Raw genomic sequence first — 27,824 nt, 5'->3', positions numbered from 1 at the left:
ACACATCAATCCCTTAAGATAACAGCCCTTCCATTCAACCAGCTCCTGCTCGGGTCACTTTTCTTCCTTTTTGAATTAGAACACTAGTAATTATACATTTAATGTGAATGAGCATTAGGGATTCAGAGAAGGAGAGTACCTGGTAATGTTTCAGATTTATTTTTTGGTAGTAATCATGTGTGCAAATTCACTTGTGAATTTTAGGTGGAGAACTGTTTTTCAGATTTCATTCCCATGATCATTTATGACGGTTCTGAAGGAGGCAAGGCAGGAAGAGCACAGGACAAACAGGTGAGAAGCAAGTATACCTCATTGGCTTCCACTGGCTACACACATGTCCTTCTTCCAGAATCAAATAGAAGCCCATGTTCTTGACCACACAAGAGTGAAAGACATCAGGAGTGAATTATTTATCCTTGCTGTAACTGAGAGCCTTCAGGCTGTCAGGCTATGAAGCATAAGTAATTTAGAGATGCCATCTGAGGGCTGCTTAGGGAACATACCTGGATGACAGGTGCTACAGAATCTGAACCTGAAGACAGGTTGCAATGCATGTGTGGTATCCTCCCTGGGGACAGTAACTGCTCCTTTACCCTGTGCTCCCCTTCGTTTCATAGAAGCCTCGGCACAGCCCTGAGCATAGGTCTCTTCCTCTACTCTCCACCAGGAGCTCCTATAGTGTTAGGGACTCAGCTTCCCTCACCAGTACATCCCAAGGGCCTTGCAGGGAATGCTCAAATGTTCCAGGGCTGCATGGATTGCCCATGAGCTTCTTAGCTCCACTACCAGTGATACCTAGCTAATGGGAGGTAGGGAGACCTCACCAAACCACCACTGCCCTAGAGGAACCCATCTAGCCTCAGACACAAACTTTCACACATGAAAGGTGATGTGGTTTTTGTTTTTGAGTGTTTTTTTTTTTTTTAACTAACCATACCAAGTTCTTCTGCTACCAAAAACTGATTTCAGTTTCCAAGCACAGTCATCTTCCTCTTCCTTTCAGGTCCACCTTTCAGGTTTTCAATCAACCTCCCCAGGCCACTGCCTCGCCCGGATAATTCATGCTTATCCTTCAGTTCTCTTAGCCATAACAAATCAGCCCTTCCGGAAGCCTTCCCTGACCTCCCCCAAAGTCTGGACCATGCGTCCCCTCTGTGACCAGCCCCTCTTGGTTCTGGGTGTAGTTGCCCATTAGTTGGTTTCCCTCTCTAGACCATAAACTCTGGACCTGAGGCGATGCCGCCTGGAGCATAGGAAGGATTCAAAATATTTTGCAATAAATTGATGAAGGAGTGGCGTGTGCCCAGAGAGGCGGTGCTGGGCCATGTGTCACCCACCCCGCAGCCGCTCCTATCTGGGGAACTCCGGCCACAGGCCCCTTCTCTCAGCAGCTCAGACCTGGGACTCAGCCCGGCAGAGGCGCGCTGCGCGGCCGGGACCCGCCTCCGGGCAGAGCGGCCCCGCCCGCCAGGCCGCGTCCCTGCGCGCGGGGCGGCGGCGGCTCCCAGGCTGGAGCCGGAGGAGCAGGTGGGGGCGACGGCCCCGCCTCCGCGTCCCGGCAGCACCAGAGCGGGCGGCCGGGGTGAGAGCCTCACACCGAGCGCGGCACGGAGCGCAGCGCGGCCGCAGCGGCGCCGCCTGGATCTCGGGCGCTGCGGGACGGAACCCGGAGCCCGGAGCCGGCGGCGGCGGGGACATCGCCGGAGCTCCAGTCCTGTCAGGCCCCCGGTAAGGCCAGCGGCAGGTAGCGCCTCCGCGCGCGCGTCCGGGTGGGCGCCTGAGGGCGGAGGGGCCCGCTGGCGCTGCGGCCGCCCGGCCAGTCCCGGGGCGGAGTGGCCCCCGGCGGGGGCAGGGCTGCTGGCGTGCCCACGTCCTGGGGACCCCCGCCGGCCGGCGTCGGGGCTCTGCTCTGCCCTGGAGCCCGCCGCCAGCTGCCCGCCGCCCAGCGGCTCGCCTCCGGGCCCGGCGGTAACCGGCCGCGGAGGGAACGGGGTCACCGCGGCGTTGTCTGGTGACTTCCCCGGCCCGACTCTCCGGTGAACGGCCCCTGGCGCCGAGGCCGCCCTGGCCGGGTCTTCGCCAAGCTCGCCCTTCCTCCCTTCCGCGCTTCACCCCCAGAACAAAAGGCTGGGGTCTCGCTGAAGAGGGGTCGTCGTGGGAAGAGCAGGGGCGGAGTAAAAAAAGGGGCTAGGAAATTGCAGAACTGGAGAGGGTTTGGGGGGATACACAAGCAGCCGGCAATGAGGAAGCTAATCCCGAAGACGTCTAGTGACTTGCCCAAGGTCACACAGCTCGTGGTGTGGTGACAAGCTGGGGCCAGAGCGCAGCGCTGGGAACTTACCACCCAGGGCTCATCTCCAAGAGCCCGTAATGGGCCTGCAAGTCCTTGGAGGAGTCGGGAGAACGTAACAGGACCTACCCCCTGTTCCCGCAGTGCACACCAGCGGCGGTGCGGGGAGCAGGGGTAAGGGGGACACTCCTGTGTTGGGGTGGAAGGTGAAGCCCAGTGCGTCCCCGTGGGCGGGCAGACTGTGGCTGGCAGGAACAGCGCCTTCTTAGCCTGGCATGCCAGCCGCGTGGGAAGCAGGCCACTGAGGACCCAGTGTGCACTGCTCCCTAGAAAGATGAGCAGGGAGAGGCTGGGGAGAGCTGGTACCCGCGTGCTGGGTGCACTGGCGGCATCCTTCACACTGGAGATGTTCTGTGACGCACCGCATTTGGAAGCAAAGTTACTCTAGCAGGAAGTTGGGCCTTCATTTGTCTCTCAGGACCTCTGATCTTTGGCTGCAAAAATGAGGGCCTTGTTCTGCATGACCTGTGTGTCGTAGAAAGTTTGTGCCCCTCTCCTTATTTCCATAATTTTTTCTCTCTTCCGAGGGAGGATTGGAACTACATTTCTTATGGTCAGCAATAGTATTTATCACTGGGACCCCAGCTTTCCCTTAATTTTTTTTTTTAACTTTAGACAAAGCTAATCATTGGCAGTAAAGTTCGAAGCGGGGTTGCCTTCAGGACTTGTGATAACCTGGGCAGGGCATGAGGCAGGCCTCTGGCATGCTGGAAATGCCCCCTACCTCAACCTAAGTAGGGGTTACAGGTGTACACATATACATATTTATGAAGTTATTCCCTTGAAATTTGTGCATTTGACTTATGTAAGGGTCACCCCAATAAAAAAAGTAAAATACTTAATGCAAAAAATCTGCTCACCATGGTAGCACCCAGATTAGTGCAATTTTTCAGCCAATGCATTTTAGAGATACGTTTAAAACCCACAAAAGCCAAATTAGAGGGGGGAAAGGGACAGGGGAGCAAAAGAGAGTTGAGGAAAAAATGGGAAATGAAATCTACACTGCAGAGAGGGCTTTACTAAATGCCTTTACATGCATCACCTACTATGATTCACAACGTTTTAAGGGAGACATTGTGCTGTTTTCACAGATGAGAAAATGAAAAAGTCACAGAGATTAATGCCTTACTGGGGGAGGCAGGGTTTTAGCTTGGGTACACAGACTTTAAATTCTATACATGCAACCATAAACAGGCAATTTTTGGCCACCGGGATCAGGGCAGAGCCATCAGGGTGACAGAAACTTGAAGGCTGGCTTCCTACCATACCCCCCCTCTCTTTTTTTCTTAAACAAAAATTGTTGTTTTTTATGTACTCAAGTTCAGAGGACTATATATGGAGTAGTTCGTTTAATCCTTATGTCACCTTCGTGAGTTAAGTACTACCATCCTCGTTTTGCAGATGAAGAAACTGAGGCACAGAAAGATGAAGCAATTGGTTACACACAGTTTATGAAGTGGCAGCAGGCATAAACCCTGACTGGTTTACTCTAGAGCTCCTCATGACCAGGAAAACTCCCCTGCCACTCAACAAGTAATACATTATTTTCTTGCTAGAGGCTGTTGCTCATGGAAGGTTCTGAGATGGGCCTTATTTTTTCTCTATATAAGAGGTTCAGGAGATAATAAACTCTTACCTAAGTGAGACTTTTGCCTTATAGGGTCTATTTTGAGATAGAAATTTTTTCTTTTTTTTTTCTTTTTAATTATTTATTTATTAAGTTGTCATTGATATACATTCCTATGAAGGTTTCACAAGAAAAACAATTCGGTTGCTTACATTCATACATATTATCGAGTCCCCCCCCATACCCCATTGCAGTCACCGTCTATCAGTGTAGAAAGATGCCACAGAGTCACTACTTGTCTTCTCTGTTCTACACTGTCTTCCCCATGATCCCACACACACCATGTGTACTAATCATAATACCCCTCAATCCCCTTCTCCCTTCCTCACCATCCACCATCCCCCACCTCTCCCCTTTGGTAACCACTAGTCCCTTCTTGGAGTCTGTGAGTCTGCTGCTGTTTTGTTCCTTCAGTTTTGCTTCATTGTTATACTCCACAAATGAGGGAAATTATTTTGTATTTGTCTTTCTCTGCCTGACTTACTTCACTGAGCATAATACCTTCTAGCTCCATCGATGTTGTTGCAAATGGTAGGATTTGTTTCTTTCTTACTGTCATACCCCTTTTTTGTTCCTTTCCAGGAGTCTCTGCTGTTTTCATATCATTTTGAGTGTGGGAATGCGTCACAAACTGAAGTTAGCCAGCAGCAGAAGGGATGGAGGAAGCATGTGTGTCTAAGAGCATACAGTTTTAGGAACAGGAGAAAGCCAACCAGCCCAGCCTAGCAATATGCTTTTTAGGAGATGTATTATTCAGATACCATATAGTACAGTTTGTGATTGCAGTTATTCAAATACACACACAAAGAAGAAATAATATAACCTAAAAAAGATCTGAGAAAGCAAAATGTCATTAACTCAAGAGGAGACCATGTAGAATTTTCACCAGGAGGAGCAGTCCATTTCCTGTGTATGTTAATTAACACATAAGTAAGGGGGAAAAAACAACCTATAAAAATAACTTGGCAGCAGGAAGGAAATTTGTTTTCTAGCAAGTGTGTTATAAATATACACATTAAATTGGTACAGACATATTTAAAACTTTAGGGTACAGTAACATATCTAGAGAGAAATATCAAGAAATTTCTTCTAATGTGTGGTCTAGTGATTTTATACTTCTGCTTGAAATTCAGGACTTACAGAAGTAGAAACATGTTTGTTTTGCCAGCCAGTTTCATGTTACAAAGTTGAGCGTTTGTCTTATTCTTGGAGTTACAAGGTTTTGGTTTAAAGAACCTTGGTTAAGTGGGGCAATTTAAGAGGTATCTCTGGGTGAATCTCCTCAGCAAGTGCCATCAAGCATGACTATGCATCACAAAGTTATCTTTAGGTGAGTTTTGCCTTGTCACAGTACTGCTCCTGCCATCTCGTTGCTGGAATATTTAGAAAGGAATCACAATGTTTGACTGACTTTGCTGATAGCATGACAAAACAAACTTCTAGAGGGAACTATTAAATATGAGGGAGGATTGGTGAGAAAGTGATTAATTACTTCTTATTTAGCCACTGCACAAAATTAAAGAGACCTAGGGTTCCTAGCTGATGCTGAGCAAGGGCAGCACACATGTTTTCTCACTGGCTTCAGTCAATAACACACTTGAAACTCCCCCTTGCAATTCTAGTTGGGTCTTTCCTTAGACCAGTTCAAGTGGGAATCTGACCTGTTTGCAACAGGGGAGCTGCTCTGTTGGATTGCCAAACAGATACAGTGAAGCAGAGCAAATGTGACAAAAATGCCAGGCAGGCACTATGGGGGCCAGGGACTGTGGAAGAAGATTTTCAAGTGCATCTTGAATGAATATTCATCCTGTGTGGATGATGTATTCCAGCAAGACACTGAATCTAAGATAGTGGCATCTAGAAAAGAGTTCCAGGCTTGCCTATGGACTCTAAGTTAGGGCTTGTAGGGAGTAGCTAGAGAAGAAAGTAGCCAGCCTCAGTTCTGGAGCTTCTGAGGACATGTTCATCTTAGTGCACATGTGTGTCAGAGCAGGGCACCCTGGCTGCCATCCACTGTGCCTTGAGCTAAAGTCTAACATGTACTGAACACTTAGTGTGCCAAGCTGGACTAAGAACTTTCTCTGTATGAATTCATCACAACAGCCCTATAAGGGAACTAATTCTTCTTACTCCCATTATCAAATGTGACACAGAGGCCAAGGGCTACACTGCCCTCCAAATGATCATGTCACACTGCTCTGCTCTGTTCACAGCCCCAAGGTGCCCTTTCCCTGCCTGACTCTACTTTATTGCACTTGAGTTCCTGGAGGGCAGGTACTGTGTCAGCTTCGTCCCTGTTCCCAGCTCCTGCACCATGCATGACACAGGATGAGCACTGAATGAATGAGTGAGTGAATCAATGAATGCCCTTATGTTTAAGATCAAAGGCAATTATTTTTTGACTGTTTGTCCTTTTGACTTTTACTGTCTCATTCCCCTCTGGTGATATGGATCATCAGGAATGATTGTCTGGACAAGATGTGTAATAGGTATCTCCTTTAGAGCTGAAGGAGGCTGAGCTCAGCCTATAAAATCAGAAGGGCTCAGTTGCTTTTAGAAATTCAATTATTATTATTTCTTCTTTTGTATAACTTTTGTAATTCAGAATACCTGGGTTTGAATCTTACATTCATCACTTACTTGTTGTTTGACCTTGGACAGGTCCAAGTTGAGTAATTTGTCCTCAGTTTTAGCATCTGTGCCTCAGTTTTATCAACTGTAAAATGGGCACAGTAATAGGATTTATCTCATATTTAGGGTAAATAACTTCAGAAAGGTTCAATGCTTAAGACAGTGCCTCATTTCATAACAGTGTTCAATAAATTCACTGTTCTTATTATTATCATTATTACCTGGTCCTTTTAAAAATTATTTGCTTTAAAGGTTCCCTGCTCCATAAAGCATTGGAGGAGTTTACAAAAAAATAGATAGTAAAAACATAACATTAATAGATAATGAAACAGTGTAGAGAGAACGCACGAATTAGAAAGAAAGATAAAAATCAGAGATAATTTAGAGAAGACTCTATATCATCCAGTCCAGTTAGTTTCTGAAGATGAGTTTTCTAGATAGTCTAGTGCAGTTTCTGGAGACAGGATTAAAGATGTGTTTGAGCTTCCCAGTAGCCAAAACAAAAAAGAAAATGCAAATAGTTACCCTGAACCACAGTGACCAGGAGATAAAAACAGATCAGTTACACGACTTTTCCTGGTCCCGAAACCTGGGATAACTTTCCCCTGGCGGGTCTTCAAAGCAGCCACTGTTGCCATAGAGATCTAAGTCTTCAACTTGGTCCCTGTCATGAAGACAATGGAAGTTTTGTGGTAGGAGGCAGTAAGTGTTTCCTAGAACATTATCGACTGCAGTTCCAGAGACATAATCCCAGCACATAGCCCAGTAAAACTTTTCTGTGAGATGCCGGAACATTGTGATTCAGAGACATGCTATTTCCCTTGCTTTGTTTACCGAATGCCTGGGAGAGTAGGAAAATTCTTTCTTCCAAGATTATAATTCTTGTTAAAGTCAGGTGAATAATCCCATCTTTAAGAACATTCATTCAGGCTGAAGCCATTTAAACAAGCCTGATCAGTTAACCTCATCCAGAACAAGTCTAAAGGATGTCATCATGCACATATACTCATTAATAGAAGAGTGTGTATTCATTAATTTTATTAATACTGATTATCCCTAATTTCCCTTTAACCATAATTTTTATCACACTGTTTAAAAAAAAGAAAAATTCTGTGCTCTGAACTACCTGTTAAGCTGCCTAAGACTTTCAGTATTTCTTGGTAATAAGAATAAATGATATTTTATTTTTAGATTTTTAGTAATTGGAATAATGGTCATGTCTTTTTAGTCTCACTAATATATATATATTAGTCCAAGTATGACTTGTTGGTTAGGATTGCATTCAGCAGCCAAAACAAACAAAACAAGAACAACACACACATCAGGACCTGGCTCAAACAGATACAAGTTTATTTGTCTTGTGGAACTACACTCCCAATAAAGGCAGTCCAGGACTGACGCAGGAGCTCAAACAGTACTATCAGAGAGTCAGCTTCTTTCCATCATCCTGCTTCGCCATTCTTAGCCTGTAGGACCTCATCCTAAATCTGGTTCCCCCATGGTCACAAGATCGCTGCTGTGTCTCTGGGCTTCCATCTGTAGAACAGGCAGGAAGAAAAGGAAGGTGCAAATAGCTAAAGAGTAAGGCCCCTTCTATTAGGGAAGTTTTTGCCTTTTTAATTCAGAAAGTGCTGCCCTCCTCAGTGACTTCCACCTACATCTCATTGTCACAGGATTGCTCAAAATGTAAGTCTGAGAAATCAAATATTTTTAGCTGGGTAAATTGCAGCTGCCACCCCCCATAAATTAGGGGTTTGGCTATGAGGAAAAAGAGGGAATGCTTATTGAGTAGGCAACTAGCAGTATCAGCCATCTGACTTACATCCATTATTAGCCATGTCCTTGACTTAATTAGAAATTACAGAAGGCAACTCAGTAATTTAAAATGTTATATTTTTCTAGTTCTTCATACAGTTAACATTAGAGAATGAAACATACCCAACTGCCTTGTGTAAAGATCTCTGAATCACTCTAAACAGCCTGCTTCTTTCAGATCTAAATTTCCACTTGCCAAAGACACTTCATATGCTTAAATTAAACTCTCTGCCCATTTACACACACACACACACACACACACACACATGCGTGCACACACATGCTTTCTCCTGCCTTTCTTATTTAACACTAGATTGTCTTGGCAAGGAGCCTTGGGGTTATCCTGGGCTCTTCCTTCTCTCTCATCCTAGACATCCAAACTAATATTCTTCTTGGCTCTGTCCATTGCCATTATTCTAAGTCAAATAAATATCCCTCACTGCTTATGTGGCTCTCCAAACTGGTCTACCTATATGCTGCTTCTTACTGTAATTCATTCTCCACTCACGGCTCTCAGAGTGCTGTTTTTAAACACTTGAGTGTCTAACATCTTTCCTCTCTTTAAAAGCCTGCAAAATAAAGCTCAAATTCCTTGACAGCCCAGCTCTGTGAGCATCATGCTTGCTGTGACTGGTGGCCACACACCCTTTGCACATAGGCAAAGCTTCGCTCATACCCTCCTTGCTCCCTTCAATCATGGAAGGCCTACCTCAGATGTTTCTTATGCATTCACTTGTCCATAATCCATGGAAGCAATTAATCATCTTTTCATTTATGGTTCCAAGCCACTTTACATTTCTATTAATATTTTTGTGCTGGATTCTCTTTTGCCTGATATTAATCATGCTGCACCAGTTTTTCAAAAAATAACCTTATTGACATATAATACAAATATCATAAAATTCACTCTTTTACAGTATACATTTCAGTAGTTCCTAGAATATTCAGTCACACACCATCACCATCACCTAAATCCAGAATATTTTCATCATTCCAAAAAGAAACCCATTAGTAGTCACTTCCCATCCCCTTTCTCCTTAGCACTGGTAACCACCAATCAACTTTTTACTTCTGTGGATTTACCCCTATTCCAGACATTTCTTGTAAGTGGATTCATGCAGTATGTGGCCTATTGTGACTTCTGTGACTTACTTAGCAGAATGTTTTTTGGGCTTATCAATGCTATAGCATGTATCAGTAGTTCATTCCTTCTTGTTGCTGAATAATATTTCATTGCATGACCATACTGCATTTTGTTATCCACTTGTAAATTGATGGACTTTTGGATTGTTTCTACATTTTAGCTATTATGAATAATGCTACTGTATAAAATTCATGTACAGGTTTTTCTGTGGGCACATGTTTTCATTTCTCTTGGTAAGCTAGCTCAGAGTGGAATCGCTAGGTCTTAGGATGACTCTGCCTAATATTGCAAACTCTTAACGTCTAAACTCTTCCACAGTCGTTGCACTATTTTACATTCCCATCAGGAATTGATGAGGGTCCTACACCAACTTTTGGTGTCTACTTTGGATATTTTTTTTCTTCTATTTTCAAAGTTTAAACATCATTTTGTTTTAGCTCTTTCTTATGAAGAAGATATAGCTGATTTTTAAAGCAATTTGACTATCTGTCTTTTAGTAAGGGAGTTTATAATCTGTTTATAGTTACTATGAAAGTTGGAATTCATTTTGTGCTTTTTATATACCAGATGCTTTATTGTTACCTCTTTTTTTTTTTCCTCTTCTGCCTTTTTCTGGAAATGTGCCTGGGCCATAGTAACTTTCAGTATATATTATAAAATCATTTTCCATATTTATCATTTGTGGATAGGAGCCATGTATCTAAAGACTGATTTATTCATTAAATACTGATTACCTGCTAGTCATGTTCATAGTTTTATTCTGCATAACTAGCATAATAATTAGCATGGAGGAAACTCAGTAATAACTTAGTGATGCACGATGACTATATACACTACATTCACTATCTAGAGACTATGTGCTGCTGGTCAGAGGCTGGGGATGGTAGGAGAAATACAGGCTTGAGGTCAACTCACTTGGGTTAAATATGGTTTTGTCACAGCCCAGCCATTTGATCTTGGGCTGATTACTTTCCCTCTTTGAGCCTTTATTTCTTCATCTGTGAAATGGGGCTAATAGCATCTGTCATGCAGACTTGTTTTGGAGGAAGAAAGATAGTTATATAAATAACAATCAGAATTGCTAGTACAAGGAATCCATTTAGTACATATGAAGTATGTTTTTGTCAGTGAACTATTTAATAAAGCACTCTCCTAGCTATACATATCAGTAATAAAATATCAAAAACATGTCTGCCCAGGGAGCAAGCTTATAGTAAAAAATGACACTGACACCTTCACTGTGTGTCAGACATAAATTATTACTGCCCTAATATAGCAGGAGACATTTTTCTCCTCGTATGGCAGGACCAAGACAAAAGACCAAAGGTATATTTTGTACTTCATTTTTGTGACACAAATAGGTTTTAAGTCTCCAGTACCTCTTAAAGCTGTGTATTCTAACACTCTTTTAAACTTTTGAGTAACTCATTTTTGTTCAATCATGCTACTCTCCAGCAAATCAGCAAAAATAAAGTAGCTTCATAAATAGGTAAGATAATTACCTGAAACAAGACAAAATTAACTTTCCCTACATTTTAACAGCTTTTGCATAACTTTTTTTCTTCTTCTGGTTTTCACCCAAATGTGTATGCCCTAAGGTTTTAGAAATTCACCTGAAAACTTCTAGAAGGAAGGCTAAAGAGAGTCTGGGTTTCTACCTTGTATGGTACCTTCCTGGAATCCATGGATGCTCAGTAAGTTGTAAGTGATGGTGTTTGACCGGTAGTCATTTTGACCTCAGCCATGTAAGTTGCATATGCCTTAAGATCTAAGGATACATTATTTTGTGTATAATATCTGACCATAAGATCTAAGGGTACATTATTTTGTGGCTTGAGAAAGAAAGCCACCAGCTGTTATTTCAGATCTGTGCACACCTTGATGGTGCTCTCTTGTGCTCTTGAATTTAATCAATGGCAAGGATCACTTGCAGGTGGAACCAGCTCACAAACGATTCATGCCTAATGGACAGTCATGTCCTAAAACTATTCCTCATTGCATGCAAACCATGTATCCACAAAAGAATTGAACCTTAGAGGTTATGGATTTCTTTGAGAATTACTTTATTTTTCTCTTGGCTGTTTTTGAAGCACACTTGGTCAGTTACCTTGACACCTGTGGCTGGCTATAGGGCTGATTTCAGCCATGGAAGTCTGTATGCAGGGCCAGCCAGCAAAGCCATGGTCAACACTCAGTACTGTTTTTCATGGATCCAGCAGTTGCTCTCTTGGACCAAATTGTCAAGACAAATTTATATTTTTCTTTATTCATTTGTATTTACCTTTTAGGTGCAGAAATTTCCTAATGCAGATAGTGCGAAGAATTTTTTAAATACTTCTTCACAATCATCCCAAGAGGGCAATCCAAAACTTGATTTTTTAAATTAGTTTTTTGAATAGGTAATAATGTATATGATACATACTTCCAAAGTGTAAAAAGGTTATACAGTGTAAACTAAGTCATTTTCACCCTTCATTCACAGACCACCTGGTCGTTATACTCTTCCATAGAAATTTCATACATATATACATATAAGTATATATGTGTGTACTTTTATTTATGTATATTATAGGTGTATTTATAGGTATACACATGTAAGACAAATAATGGCATACTTATTCTGTATACATTTTTGGCTGCCTGCTTCTTTCATTTAATATATCCTGGTGATCACTCTATATTGGTACATATAGGGCTGCCATATTCTTTTAACAGCTATCTAGTATGCCATTATAAGGTATGAACCATAATTTAATAACCAGGGCCTAGTTGATGGGTATATAGGTTATTTCCAGCCTTTTGCTATTAAAAACAATGCTGCAAGGAATGTCACTGACTGAGCACATTCTCTCTCACAAGTGTAAGTGTATTGGTAAGAAAAATTGCTATTTTTTTTTGAAAAATTGCTATTTTAGAAAATACATATTTAAAACTTTGGTACACTTTCCTATTACAGAAAGTTGTACTAATTTATCTTTACACCAATAATTGTGACAGTCTGATTCTCTGAACTCTCTCCAACACACATTTATCAAACTTTTGATCTTTGCCAGTCTGAGTCAAAAATAGTATTGTAGTGTGGTTCTAATTTGCATTGTCTAATTACAAGTAAGGGTGAGCATCTTCAGATGTATTTGAATGCCATTTGTATTTTTTCCCCTATCAATTTGGGGTCCATTGTCCATTTTTGTACTGGGTTATTGATCTTTATTATTGGGTTTGTAGGAATACCTTTTACAGGAAGTAAAGGAAAATATCCATTTTACTCTAATTTTTATTTTACTTTAATTTACCCCCAGTTTGTAGTATGACTTTTTTGACTTAATGTCATTTTCCTCCAATTTGTAATATGACTTACTTTGTCTTTATTTATTGTGATTTTATGTATGTATATACCTAACTTTTGCAGAAACCTTTTTTTTTATAGCTTTTAGAAAGGCCTTTCTGACTTTGAGAATTTTTTTTTAATTCTTCTACATTTTGTTCTAATATGATTCTAATTTCCTTTTTTTTAAATTTAAAAATGCATCCCTTTGGAAGGTAATTTAATGTGAGGCATGATACTTACATGATTATCTTTTTTTTCCCAGATTGCTGCCCAATTTTTTGATAATTTTTGTTTAGTAACTCATTTGTCCCCAGTGATGTGTGCAACATTTTTTTAATTCATAGTCAAATTTTCCAAAAATACAGTCTCTTTTTGGATTCTTAGTTCCATTTACCCACTGATTCACCATACACCAGTAACAAATTGTTTTAGTGAATGTGGCTTTATATTTTGTTTATTATTCAGTGATCTTAGTTTTCTAAATAAACTTTAGAATCACCTTGCTTAGTTCTAAAAAACAAACCAGTTATTTTCATTGTAATCACCTTAAATTTATACATATCGAGAAAATTAGCATCTGTATGATATTTAGGCTTCCTACCCAAGAATAGAATATAGTTTTCCATGTCTTCACATTCTCAGTAATGTTTTAAAGTTATTTTCGTATCTTTTTTTCTTATTTTATTAAGCTTATGTTCATGTATCTTTGTTAAAAGCTGCTATTACAAACACAGTTGTTTCTTCATAATATTTTCTAATAGTTATTGTTTATATACAGAAATGCTTTTGGATTTTTTTATTGGTTTTGAAGAGTCACCTTCCTAATTCTCTTATTGTTTGAAAATTTTTCTATTGAAGTGACTCTGTGGCATCTTACTACACTGATGGACAGTGACTGCATGGGGTATGGGGGGGACTCGATAATATGGGTGAATGTAGTAACCATATTGTTTTTCATGTGAAACCTTCATAGGAGTGTATATCAATGATACCTTAATAAAAAATTTTCTATTGAGTCTCTTAGGTTTTCTATGTATATTGCAATATTACCTGGAAAAAAATGATAATTGAACCTCCTCTTTTCCAATTGCATTTATTTCTTTCTCTTACCTCAATGAACTAACTACTACCTGAAGGATGATGATAAATAGTAGTGGCAATAGTGGACATTCTTGTCTTTTTCCTGACTTGACTTAGAATTTATTTAGCCCTTCCCCATTTGCCATGATGTATTTTGAGTTATGTTATAAATATTTGGGGGCAGCAGCTATGGAAATGATCTTATGATTTTCTTCTCTTATGCCCCTAAAACGGTGAATTAGATCAGTAGATTTTCCAGCACCAAAACATCTTTGCACTTAAAACCCACTCAGTTATAAGTATTAATTTAGTGTGTTGTTGAATACTGTTTACCTAAACTTATTATTTGTTCCTCAGTATTCATAAATGAGACTGATCAGTAGTTTTCTTTTGTTGTTGTTCTTTCTTTCTCAAGTTTGGGTCTGACTGCTACATGGTAATTAACTGCTTCTTAGAAGGTGGATAGAATTCAGAGGGGAATCTCTCTGGCCTTTATGGTTCTTGGTGGTGGATCTTTGACAACTTTTGTTATTTCTTGTTATGTTTTGTCTTTTATATTAGTCATTCAAAGAGGTGTGAGGTAATATCTCATTGTGGTTTTGATTTATATTTCCCTAATAGTGATGTTGAATGTCTTTTCATGTGTCTGCTGACCATCTGTATGCCTTCTTTGGAGAAATGTCTATTCATATGCTCTACCCATTTTTTAATTGGGTTTGTTTTTTTCATCTTTGGGGTCTCAACTTTTTCTAGTTGAAATTAAATGTGTATCTTTCTTATAGTTTATAGTTGAATTTTGATTCAATCTGAGGACTTTTTCTTTTTAACATGTGAATTTATCCTATTTAGATTTATTGATGTGACAGATGTGTTTGTTATTATTTCTATTAGGTGGTCTGCTTTCTCTGTTTTACTGCTTAATTTGCTTTCTTATATTTCACTTAATGATCTGTGTTTTTTCTTTGTTTTACACGCATGTATATCATTTGGAAGACATGTTCTATTTTTAGTTTTGCTAGTAGTTACCTTTATAATGATAATTTCTAGAATCCTCCATTGTGTATTACTATTTTTATTATTTATAAAGTATCTACTGATTCCCTACCATACCACCTGTGTGTACAAACTAAGAAAATCAATACACATGTATTATCTCTCACTTTACCTTCCCTTTATCTGACAACTTTTGTTAGTTATATCTTTTTATTTTGCTATGATTAATAGTAGTTACATTCATGTCTATCACGTAATTCCAGAGGTATGTCAGGCTTGGTTCTATAGTTAATTCAGTACTCGCTGCCTTTCTTTTTGCCCTGAATTCTCTCCTTACCTCTTGATTGGCTAAAGTTTCCCAATAGTAGTATCCTCAATAAAAATACAGGTAACATAAATCTTGCATGTTTAAAAACATTTGTTATTTAATTTTTGACCAGAATGACAATTTGGCTGGGTATAAAACTTTTGGATCCTACATTATTTCTTTGGGATATTGTGACATGGCTAATACATTTCCAAATCTATCTCATTTTTCTTCAGATATCATGTGCCTTTTTAATCTACAGAATTAAAACATACTTTTCAAAAGGTTTCTTAAATTTATATTTGAAATCATATGCTTGAATATTTATTCTCTTCCATATATTTGTGTCTTTTATTAACGGATACCACCTATCTTTTTTGTCTGTCTTCCCTATCAGTTTCTCTCTAATCCATTTGTAGTGAAAAAGAGAGAGGAGAGAGAAAGAGAGATGGATGGCTTTTAGGCTGCTCACTCTTTCACCCTACCTCATTTCCAGAGTGCTGGTGGATCTTCCTCACCAAGGAGCCAGTGCTTCCTCCACTGGAGAGTGATGCTGTGTGGCTTTGTCTGAGATGAGCAGCCACAGGCCCACCTCTACAATATTGTGCTCATGCCCTGTATTTAATTGGCCTGGGCATGAGTCACCCTGTCTCATTTATTGAATTTCAGGGCTACAGAAATCAAGTTTTTGTGCCCCAAATGGAGTTTATATTTCTGTTTCTCTCTCCTTATTATTGTGAAATGGCTTCCAAGAAAAGGAGAGAACAGAGGTATTTTTAGTCCATCATCTGAAAACCAGAAGACCTTCTTAAAATCAACTTTATTTTTTAAAGTATTTTCTAATTTAAAAGACTTAACACCTCCTCTCTACTGACCTTTAGGACCAGTATGTCCTTTTCCAAGGAGTCACTGTATCCTTAGTTAAGAAAATCACATTTGAAAGACCTGTGCTTTTTGGAGAGGATCATATAGTATTTTTAATTTCTTTAATATTAATCTCAAAGCAGTACTCATTTGGTCCTCACATTCGTGCAACTTGGGAAAGAAAGAACACCTTTTTTACCTTTTTGCACATGGAGAAATAGATGGGTATTAAAACTAGAACTAGAGACTAGGTGTCCCAATTATCAAAGCATTCCTCTGATTACATCATTTCTAACTTGCCAGGGGAGGCTTTTCTAGTAAGCACTGCAAGCTTTGAGAACCCAATATCCAGAATACATTTAATTCCCACACTGATGATATGGCCATCAGTTGGACAAGAGTTTCTCCTGCATGTCTCTTCACTTCCTATTTTAGTTTATAATATTCTTCTTAAATAATCATTAAGACAGTTATTTCATCTGTAGATTCACATAGGATTACAGAATGTGCTGCTGTCAAGGCATGTCTCTGTCTTTTGCTTGGGTAGTTGGCATGATCCCTGATATATATGCTCTGTATTTCTTCCCCTTACCAGTGCCAAGGCAACGGTACTTGGCATTACCTTAGGCCTCTTTAATTCCAAGATACCTAAGATACAGTCCCAATCTTTGAACCTTTAAGAAGCTTGTGGTCCAGTGAAGGGAGAGACACACAGGCACATGAAAAGAAAATCACCAGAGTGCCTAGTGCCGTAGTAAAATTGCACAAAGTACTAAAGAAGCAGTTAGGTCTGCCAAAGGGGAAAGAAAATCTGCAGAGAAGCTGGCACTTGAGCATGTTTTAAAGGGTTATAAAAATTTTCCAGATGCAAAGCCCATCACAAGCAGCCTGAGTAGCAGGGACACAGACATGAGATAGATACAAAGAAAAGGTATGTAAGAAAATGTCACAGGTGTGGTGTGGGTAAAGTGTAGAATGCATAGAATGGAGTGGAGGATGAGAAGGATGAGATGTACAACAACTTGACTCCACAGTAAAGAGCACTGAAAGGTGTGTATGTTAAATTGGGGAGCAATGCCCTGTAGTCTGAGAGGTGAACCCTCCAGTCATTTTATCAGACTTGGCTGGCAGGGAACTGTGCTCGTGGCCATAAGAAGGAATCTGCCTGGTGACAGAGATGAGGGTAGCTCCTTGCAGCAGGTTGTTTGAGGTTCTGCTAGAGTTTCAAACTATGTGAGGGACTGGAGGCGCCAGAGGCTGCCTGGTCCTTCTCTGCCCCAAACTGGAGCAGTAGGAGCAAGGTGAAAATACTTAAACTAACCTAAATTCTCAGAAGTAAAACTTGAAAAGAAAGGACTTGTCTTGTAGATTGTACCTTGTGCCATGCCCCAGGCTGCAATTATTTCCTCAGTGGTTCTCAGAACAGCACTGTCAGGAGTATTCACCATCTCAAGTGAAAAGTTACCACCTTAACCTTAGAAAGGAAAAAACACCCTCTTATAAAATCTAACATCATAAAATAAATTAATTAAAGAGGCAGTAGTTTATTTTGTAAAATGACACATTATTTTATAACATTGATTATAAAATCAATGGCATGATTAGCAATGCCAAGTTTCTACCGAATAATAAATTCCTTTTGTACTTAAAATATGCCTTGATTTTCCAAAATTAGAGATGCCATTTTCAGAAGCATAGCTGTTATCTAAAATAATAAATATTATTAATATCATGTATTTTTAATAATCCTAGTTCTTTTAGCTAATTCAAAAGCCGCAAAAAAAAAAAGAAAAGACAAGAAATCAAGATTTTCTCCTTTCATCCTTGGGAACCACATACACATATGATTTTTATGACATTTGGCCAAATTTAAATACCTGAGTCAATAAAAAGTATTATCAATATCTTCATTTTTCTCTTTGCCAAATACTGTTCAAATATTATAATGAATTCAATGAATGATCTGAGAACCAATTTGCATTTCAATAGAGTCTTATAAAAGGAAACCAATTTATGAGCTCACTGTAGGTGTGACATATGAGGTTTCATATTAGGTTGTGGTTAAAGTATGTCTTCCTTTTAGAACTCACATAAGATAAGTCTGCATGAATCCTCGAAGCATTCTGGCAGGTAATTACACTATCTGGCTAGGACCAAGCAGATTCAGCTTCAGGAGTTATTGTTGGGGCTGGTATGTCTCAGGTGTCAAAAATCCTTCTTGTCACCTATGTGCGAGGTGAACATGCACTCAGTTTGGTTCCCCATTCATGTTTGTGTGTCAGTTCCAAGTGCAGAATGCCATTTTCATGAATCCAGCCTGCTGAAATTAATCTACAGAAAAAGAGCTTTTTCAGTAAAAGACCCCTCTTATGCCTATATGGAGCAGAGTTTTATCATTCTAGATATTCTAGAACAGGGCTTTTCAAATGTAAGCAGGCACAAAAATCACTTGTTGACGAGAAACTCCTAAAGATTTGGATGGAGTAGGTCTGGGATGGAGACGGTGCCTTTCTTACGTGCTTCCGTCTTCTAGAGCTACTCAGAGTGCAGTCCCCACACCAGCAGTGCTGGCCTCACCTGGGAGCTTGTTGGAAATGCAGATTCTCAGCCCTACCCTCGATGTACTGTATCAGCAAGTACATTCTAGCAAGGCTCATTAGTGACTCATCTGCCATTAAAGTTTGGGAAGCGCTGGTCCAGATCACAGTTCCCCAAAGCACAAAGGTTTAGGTATCACTAGGGAAATCTAACATGAGTTTATATGGTATGTAGTTGAATATTTTTAAAAGCTATTGTGTTTATTTTCATTATAACCTTCTACTTATGGCAAATGATATTGATCTTCCATTTACAGTAATAATTTAAAGTTTCTTTTGCAAAATAAACTTATTTATCTAAACATAAGTTTAAATGGTATGTCAATGAGATAAAAACTATGAAAGTGACTTAAATTAGAATTGTGTTTAAGAGCATGAATTCTGGAATCAGACACCCGGGTTTGAATGCCCAGTTCTTCCACTAATTCACTGTGTGACTTCGACTCATTTCTTAACTTCCCTGTGCCTCAGTTTTCTCATCTGATGAATGAAGATAATAACAGTATCTATCTGATCAGGGCATTTTGGAGCTTAAAAAGGTTAATATATGAAAAGTTTTAAGAACAGTGCCCAACACATAGTAAAAGCTGTGTCAGAGCTAACTTGTTTTAATGTTCTCTGGAACATAAATGGTTTAAGGGATTTTTTTGTCCTCGGCTTTTTATTTCTCCTTACCGTGTCACCCCTGCTTACTTAGTCCAGCATGCCCCACCTCTCCAAAAAGGCTAAATGTTTCCAGGACTCTGATACCATTGAGGAGAGTAAGAGCAACTTCCAGTTGGCCTAGAAGAGGACAGTCTTGACAGTCTTAATTGGGAGAGGTGGTGGGTGGGGCATGAGATCTTACCGTCCAGAAGTCGCAGGAGAGAGCTACACCCAAAGAATGCGCTCATTAAATGATGGGGAAGTGACACCAGCAAGTGACCACTCATAAAGTATTCTCGCCATCACCTGGAGTGAAGGTTCTTATAAAAATTTCTTTATTATTTGACTTACAGCTTTGGCAACTTGACCACATTTTTTGAGAATCTTTTTATTTGTGCCTTGTATGCTCATAGGCTGTGGGTTGTGATTTCCTGGCCATGGGGCACCTTTGATAAATAAATGACTGATCTGTAGAGTGGCAGGGCCCTGCTGAGACCATAATGTGGGAAATAGGTTGCCTCGTGGGGTTCATTCACCTTTATTAGTTTAAAGATGAGAAATCGCTGTTCTTTTTCCCTGATTTCATAGCCAAAGAACCAGACTCTCAGTGGGAGAATGACAAAACATAAAAAAGTTATGAGTGCACAGAGAACCTTATTTTCAGATTCCTATTGAAATGTATTTTTAGAATCAGCAAAAGATGATTGTCAAACAGTAGCAGTAATCCTTCTTGCTTACATTTTTTTAAATGGACACATTTCATATTGGTGGACAGCTGTAATCTGAAAAACTCTTGGCAGAAAAAGTGAGTTTTAACTAGTGTGTAAAATTGTTTACTAGTGTGTAAAATCTCTCTGAAATAACTACCAAGGCTCAGTTGGTATATACGCATATATAATTTTTTATACTAAGATAGGCAAGCCCAGCCCACATCTGTCTCTGAATGGGTACAGACTGATTAGTATGGAAAGAAGGGGAGCAGACAGGTGGGAGGAAGAGTTCATCACCTGCACCTAGTAGGCATTTGCACCCCACCAGTTCCCAGAAAAGGGGTTGCTCTGTGACAATCTATGGGTCCTGTGTGACCTGCAGACATATTCTGTTGCCCTACTGGTTTTTAAAACTGCTTTTTTAGTTGGTTAACCACATCTCAAAACTGAATTTCACATAAAAATCAGGTCTTGGAACATCAACAAAAAGAAAGACAAAAACCACATGATCATCTCCATAGATGCTGAAAAAGCATTTGACAAAATTCAACATCCATTCATGATAAAAACTCTCAGCAAAATGGGAATAGAGGGCAAGTACCTCAACATAATAAAGGCCATATATGATAAACCCACAGCCAGCATTATACTGAACAGCGAGAAGCTGAAAGTATTTCCTCTGAGATCAGGAACCAGACAGGGATGCCCACTCTCCCCACTGTTATTTAACATAGTACTGGAGGTCCTAGCCACGGCAATCAGACAAAACAAAGAAATACAAGGAATCCAGATTGGTAAAGAAGAAGTTAAACTGTCACTATTTGCAGATGATATGATACTGTACATAAAAAACCCTAAAGACTGCACTCCAAAACTACTAGAACTGATATCGGAATACAGCAAAGTTGCAGGATACAAAAATAACACACAGAAATCTTTAGCTTTCCTATACACTAACAATGAACCAATAGAAAGAGAAATCAGGAAAACAATTCCATTCACAATTGCATCAAAAAGAATAAAATACCTAGGAATAAACCTAACCAAAGAAGTGAAAGACTTATACTCTGAAAACTACAAGTCACTCTTAATAGAAATTAAAGGGGACACTAACAAATGGAAACTCATCCCCTGCTCATGGCTAGGAAGAATTAATATCGTCAAAATGGCCATCCTGCCTAAAGCAATATACAGATTTGATGCAATCCCTATCAAATTACCAGCAACATTCTTCAATGAATTGGAACAAATAATTCAAAAATTCATATGGAAACACCAAAGACCCCGAATAGCCAAAGCAATCCTGAGAAATAAGAGTAAAGTAGGGGGTATCTCACTCCCCAACTTCAAGCTCTACTACAAAGCCATAGTAATCAAGACAATTTGGTACTGGCACAAGAACAGAGCCACAGACCAGTGGAACAGATTAGAGACTCCAGAAATTAACCCAAACCTATATGGTCAATTAATATTTGATAAAGGAGCCAAGGACATACAATGGCGAAATGACAGTCTCTTCAACAGATGGTGCTGGCAAAACCAGACAGCTACATGTAGTGAAACTGGACCTTTGTCTAACCCCATATACAAAGGTAAACTCAAAATGGATCAAAGACCTGAATGTAAGTCATTAAACCATTAAACTCTTGGAAAAAACATAGGCAAAAACCTCTTAGACATAAACATGAGTGACCTCTTCTTGAACATATCTTCCCGGGCAAGGAAAACAACAGTAAAAATGAGCAAGTGGGACTACATTAAGCTGAAAAGTTTCTGTACAGCGAAAGACACCATCAATAGAACAAAAAGGAACCCTACAGTATGGGAGAATATATTTGAAAATGACAGATATGATAAAGGCTTGACGTCCAGAATATACAAAGAGCTCACACGCCTCAACAAACAAAAAACAAATAAACCAATTAAAAAATGGGCAGAGGAACTGAACAGACAGTTCTCTAAAAAAGAAATACAGATGGCCAACAGACACATGAAAAGATGCTCCACATCACTAATTATCAGAGAAATGCAAATTAAAACTACAATGAGGTATCACCTCACACCAGTAAGGATAGCTGCCATCCAAAAGACAAACAACAACAAATGTTGGTGAGGCTGTGGAGGAAGGGGAACCCTCCTACACTGCTGGTGGGAATGTAAATTAGTTCAACCATTGTGGAAAGCAGTATGGAGGTTCATCAAAATGCTCAAAACAGACCTACCATTTGACCCAGGAATTCCACTCCTAGGAATTTACCCTAAGAATGCAGCAATCAAGTTTGAGAAAGACATATGCACCCCTATGTTTATCGCAGCGCTATTTACAATAGCCAAGAATTGGAAGCAACCTAAATGTCCATCAGTAGATGAATGGATAAAGAAGATGTAGTACATATACACAATGGAATACTACTCAGCCATAAGAAGAGGAAAAATCCTACCATTTTCAGCAACATGGATGGAGCTGGAGAGTATTATGCTCAGTGAAATAAGCCAAGCGGAGAAAGAGAAATACCAAATGATTTCACTCATCTGAGGAGTATAAGAACAAAGGAAAAACTGAAGGAACAAAACAGCAGCGGAATTACAGAACCCAAAAATGGACTAACAGGTACCAAAGGGAAAGGAACTGGGGAGGATGGGTGGGCAGGGAGGGATAAGGGGGGGGAAGAAGAAGGGGGGTATTAAGATTAGCATGCATGGGGGGGAGGGAGAAAGGGGAGGGTGGGCTGCACAACACAGAGAGGACAAGTAGTGACTCTACCACATTTTGCTAAGCTGATGGACAGTAACCGTAATGTGGTTGTTAGGGGGGACCTGATATAGGGGAGAGCATAGTAAACATAGTATTCTTCAGGTAAGTGTAGATTAAAAATTTAAAAAAAAAAAAGAAAGAAAGAAAAGGGGGATTACTCCTTAACAGGATAAAACTATTGGTAAATCAAAGATCAACGCATGCTTTAAATATCCTTAATGTTGATCACTTAAAGGGTGTCAGATGATCAGCTATGGAGGTACTCTTTTCTGATAATATTCCTTTCTCTTAATTAAAAAAAAAAAAAAAAAAGCAGTTACTGTGTGCTGACCTCCAATGAGTTCTGCACAGTGGTATAGAGGGCATGTCAAAGTGTGGGCAAAGGGTCTGTTTGTTTCTACGCAGAAGATCAAGGCCTAGCTTGGATACCCAGAGAATGAACTAAGATACGATATGAGGAGGAGCTTCCGGCATCAGCACTCTCTGGAGGACTCGTGCCGGGGGATGATCATCAAAAAGCCTCCACAGGGATCCGGACGATGCTGCGGTTGTGGCTGCATCCAGCCCACCGTCTCCTGGACTTGCCATAAGAAGGAGGAGGGAGATGTCTAGGCTGGCATGTGCATACAGTGAGACAACGAATTTGACTGGATCTGTACTGTTGGAACTCAACCAGGAGTTGGGAGGGGTGCAAGTTGTAGCACCCCAAAATCTCATGACTATAGACTATCTATGGTTAAAAGAACATATGGGATGTGAACAGATCCCAGAAATGGGCTGCTTTAATTTGTCTGATGGTTCAAGTACAGTTGGACAATATCCATCATATCATAGATAAATTTTCACAAATGCCTAGGGTGCCTAAATGGTTTTCTTGGCTTCACTGGAGATGGCTGGCAATTATAGATTTGCTTTGTTTATGTCACCGTATTCCTATTATGTTAATATGTGTGTGCAAATTAGTTAGTAGTTTAAAACCTATACATACTTAAGGTACTATACAAGAAGATATGTCAAAGAAATAATCAATCCTCCCAAGTTTCCTTCATATGCTACATCTATAGCTTTTCTTCTTCCTTCCTAATTACAAACCTTAAATAGAGTTCGTGCCTCATATCGAATTTACCGAGTATCATAATTCCTCCAGGTGGTAAAGATACCTCGAGACAAGTGCTGGGCATAGAAGCCACAGGGCATAAATCTGCAAAGAAGTAAAAAGCTAACCTTTGCAAACAATATGGCTTCTCTCTCACTTACCTACTTTACATTTCCCTGTATGGCCCCGGAGGATGACTGGTTAGCCAGAGACGGGTAAGATTCCTCAAGGGAGGAACAACCTAAGACAGGCACAGTCGCAGGGGGGCCATCAGGTGAGAATTTGGGGATCAACAGAGGTGAGGCTCAGAACCTCACCCCCCCTGCTTTGAGAGAAATCTTCTGCATCCGTGGATGTCTTGCTGCCCTTGTCTAGCCTGGATTAATACTTAGTCCATAGGCACACACCTGATCATCTGATCATCTATATTTGCCTTCTTACAGCACTAAACTGTGTTTTCTACCTTTATCTTGCATCTACCTACCACTTCAGCATTTTATTAAAAATAAAAATAATAATAATAATAGGAGAAATGTGGGATCAACATATAAATCAAGTACAAAAATCAAATGAATATTCATATTTGACCTGATGGTTTATAGGTCATACTGCATGATCAAGGCCGAAAGTTTCTGTGATGACTGCCCTTGTACTGTTCACCATGTAAGAATTTATTCACTCTGTAAGAATTCGTTCACCATGTAAGAACTTGTTCGTTATGCTTCAGAAGATTGGAGACTGACGAGAATTAGGCTTGAGATGGATTAATGATTGTACATTGAGCATTGACCCCCCTATACTGAATTTTATTGTTGTTAACAACCATTTGATCAATAAATATGAGAGATGCCCTCTCAAAAAAAAAAAAAAAAAAAAAAAAGAATATACCACAGTTGTAGAAGATATTAACACTATGGGAAGCCAGGGTGAGGGATTGATGGGAACTATCTGTACAGTCTTTGCAACTTTTCTGTACCTCTTAAACTATTCTAAAATAAAAAGATCATTTACAAAGTCAAAAAAAAATGGGCAGAGGAACTGAACAGACAGTTCTCTAAAAAAGAAATACAGATGGCCAACAGACACATGAAAAGATGCTCCACATCACTAATTATCAGAGAAATGCAAATTAAAACTACAATGAGGTATCACCTCACACCAGTAAGGATAGCTGCCATCCAAAAGACAAACAACAACAAATGTTGGTGAGGCTGTGGAGGAAGGGGAACCCTCCTACACTGCTGGTGGGAATGTAAATTAGTTCAACCATTGTGGAAAGCAGTATGGAGGTTCATCAAAATGCTCAAAACAGACCTACCATTTGACCCAGGAATTCCACTCCTAGGAATTTACCCTAAGAATGCAGCAATCAAGTTTGAGAAAGACATATGCACCCCTATGTTTATTGCAGCGCTATTTACAATAGCCAAGAATTGGAAGCAACCTAAATGTCCATCAGTAGATGAATGGATAAAGAAGATGTAGTACATATACACAATGGAATACTACTCAGCCATAAGAAGAGGAAAAATCCTACCATTTTCAGCAACATGGATGGAGCTGGAGAGTATTATGCTCAGTGAAATAAGCCAAGCGGAGAAAGAGAAATACCAAATGATTTCACTCATCTGAGGAGTATAAGAACAAAGGAAAAACTGAAGGAACAAAACAGCAGCGGAATTACAGAACCCAAAAATGGACTAACAGGTACCAAAGGGAAAGGAACTGGGGAGGATGGGTGGGCAGGGGGGGATGAGGGGGGGAAGAAGAAGGGAGTTATTAAGATTAGCATGCATAGTGGGGGGAGGGAGAAAGGGGAGGGAGGGCTGTACAACACAGAGAAGATAAGTAGTGATTCTACATTTTGCTATGCTGATGGACAGTGACCGTAAGGTGGTTTTTAGGGGGGACATGATATAGGGGAGAGCATAGTAAACATAGTATTCTTCATGTAAGTGTAGATTAAAGATTAAAAAAAAAATCAGTTCCTGTGTGCTGACCTCCAATGAGTTCTACACAGTGGTATAGAGGGCATGTCAAAGTGTGGGCAAAGGGTCTGTTTCTTTCTGTGCAGAAATCAAGGCCTAGCTTGGCTACCCAGAAAATGAACTAAGATACGATATGAGGAGGAGCTTCCGGCATCAGCACTCTCTGGAGGACTCGTGCCGGGGGATGATCATCAAAAAGCCTCCACAGGGATCTGGGCGATGCTGCGGTTGTGGCTGCATCCAGCCCACCATTTCCTGTACTTGCCATTGGAATGAGAAGGGAGATGTCTAGGCTGGCATGTGCATACAGTGAGACAACGAATTTGACCAGATCTGTACTGTTGGAACTCAATCAGGAGTTGGGAGGGGTGCAAGTTGTAGCACTCCAAAATCTTACGACTATAGACTATCTACGTTTAAAAGAACATATGGGATGTGAACAGATCCCAGAAATGGGTTGCTTTAATTTGTCTGACTTCTCTCAGACTGTTCAGGTGCAGTTGGACAATATCCATCATATCATAGACTAATTTTCACAAATGCCTAGGGTGCCTAAATGGTTTTCCTGGCTTCACTGGAGATGGATGGTAATTATAGATTTGCTTTGTTTATGTCACCGTATTCCTATTATGTTAATATGTGTGCGCAAGTTAGTTAGTAGTTTAAAACCTATACATACTTAAGGTACTCTACAAGAAGATATGTCAAAGAAATAATCAATCCTCCCATGTTTTCTTCCATATGCTACCTCTATAGCTTTTCTTCTTCCTTCCTAATTACAACCCTTAAATAGAATTCGTGCCTCATATCGAAATTACCGAGTATCATAATTCCTCCAGGTGGTAAAGATACCTCGAGACAAGTGCTGGGCATAGAAGCCACAGAGCATAAATCTGCAAAGAAGTAAAAAGCTAACCTTTTCAAACAATATGGCTTCTCTCTCACTTACCAACTTTACATTTCCCTGTATGGCCCCAGAAGATGACTGGTTAGCCAGAGACGGGTAAGATTCCTCAAGGGAGGAACAACCTAAGACAGGCACAGTCACAGGGGGGCCATCAGGTGAGAAATTGGGGGACAACAGTGGTGAAGCTTAGAACCTCACTGCCCCCCTGTGTTGAGAGAAAGCTTCTGCATCCATGGATGTTTTATTGCCCTTGTCTAGCTCGGATTAGCACATAGTCTACAGGCACACACCTGATCATCTACAATTGCTCTCTTACAACACTAAACTATGTTTTCTACCTTTATCTTGCATCTACCTACCACTTCAGCAGTTTATTAAAAATAAAAATAATAATAATAATAATAATAATAATAATAATAAAGGGAGAAATGTGGGATCCACATATAAATCAAGTATAAAAATCAAACAAATATTCATATTTGACCTGATTGTTTATAGTTCATAATGCGTGATCAAAACCGAAAGTTTCTGTGATGAATGCCCTTGTACTGTTCACCATGTAAGAATTTATTCACTTTGTAAGTATTCGTTCACCATGTAAGAACTTGCTTGTTATGCTTCAGAAGATTGGAGACTGAAGAGAACTAGGCTTGAGATGGATTAATGACTGTGCATTGAGCATTGACCCCCCTATACAGAATTTTATTGTTGTTAACAACCATTTGATCAATAAATATGAGAGATGCCCTCTCAAAAAAAAAAATCAGGTCTTGGAGCCTTTGGGGAAAAAATGGGAGCATCTGGCCAATACTGGGCTTGCATTCCCACTGCATATCAGTCAGCCAGAGCTGAGAGGGGTCTCTCGCCCCAGACCCAGGCCAGCACTCCTGGTAGCCAGGACCCCGTGCATCCGCTGTTTCCTTGCCTTGAGTCAGTGGTCACAAGTCAGCTCCCGACCTTCAAAGGATGCTGGGAAATGAGTTCCTG

General features: G+C 40.1%; 1 protein-coding gene across 6 annotated transcripts in view; it reads left to right on the top strand.

The window, feature by feature from the left end:
- Positions 1–1,431: 1,431 nt before the first annotated feature.
- Positions 1,432–27,824, top strand: part of WIPF3 (WAS/WASL interacting protein family member 3) — a 100,313-nt gene continuing 73,920 nt past the window's right edge. For 2 of the 6 annotated variants that reach the window (XM_073238656.1, XM_073238661.1), the window contains exon 1: positions 1,434–1,728. The gene's annotated coding sequence lies outside the window, so the exon portion shown is untranslated. Of the gene's footprint in view, positions 1,729–25,482; positions 25,650–27,824 lie in introns of those variants that run through there. The other 4 variants (XM_073238658.1, XM_073238657.1, XM_073238660.1 and 1 more) reach the window with 4 other exon arrangements.

Source organism: Manis javanica, chromosome 6 (assembly GCF_040802235.1).
Source record: "Manis javanica isolate MJ-LG chromosome 6, MJ_LKY, whole genome shotgun sequence".
In the NCBI taxonomy this organism is placed as follows: Eukaryota; Metazoa; Chordata; class Mammalia; order Pholidota; family Manidae; genus Manis; species Manis javanica.
The sequence above is the reverse complement of the archived record's forward strand: the minus strand, read 5'-3'. Positions and strand labels throughout refer to the sequence as shown.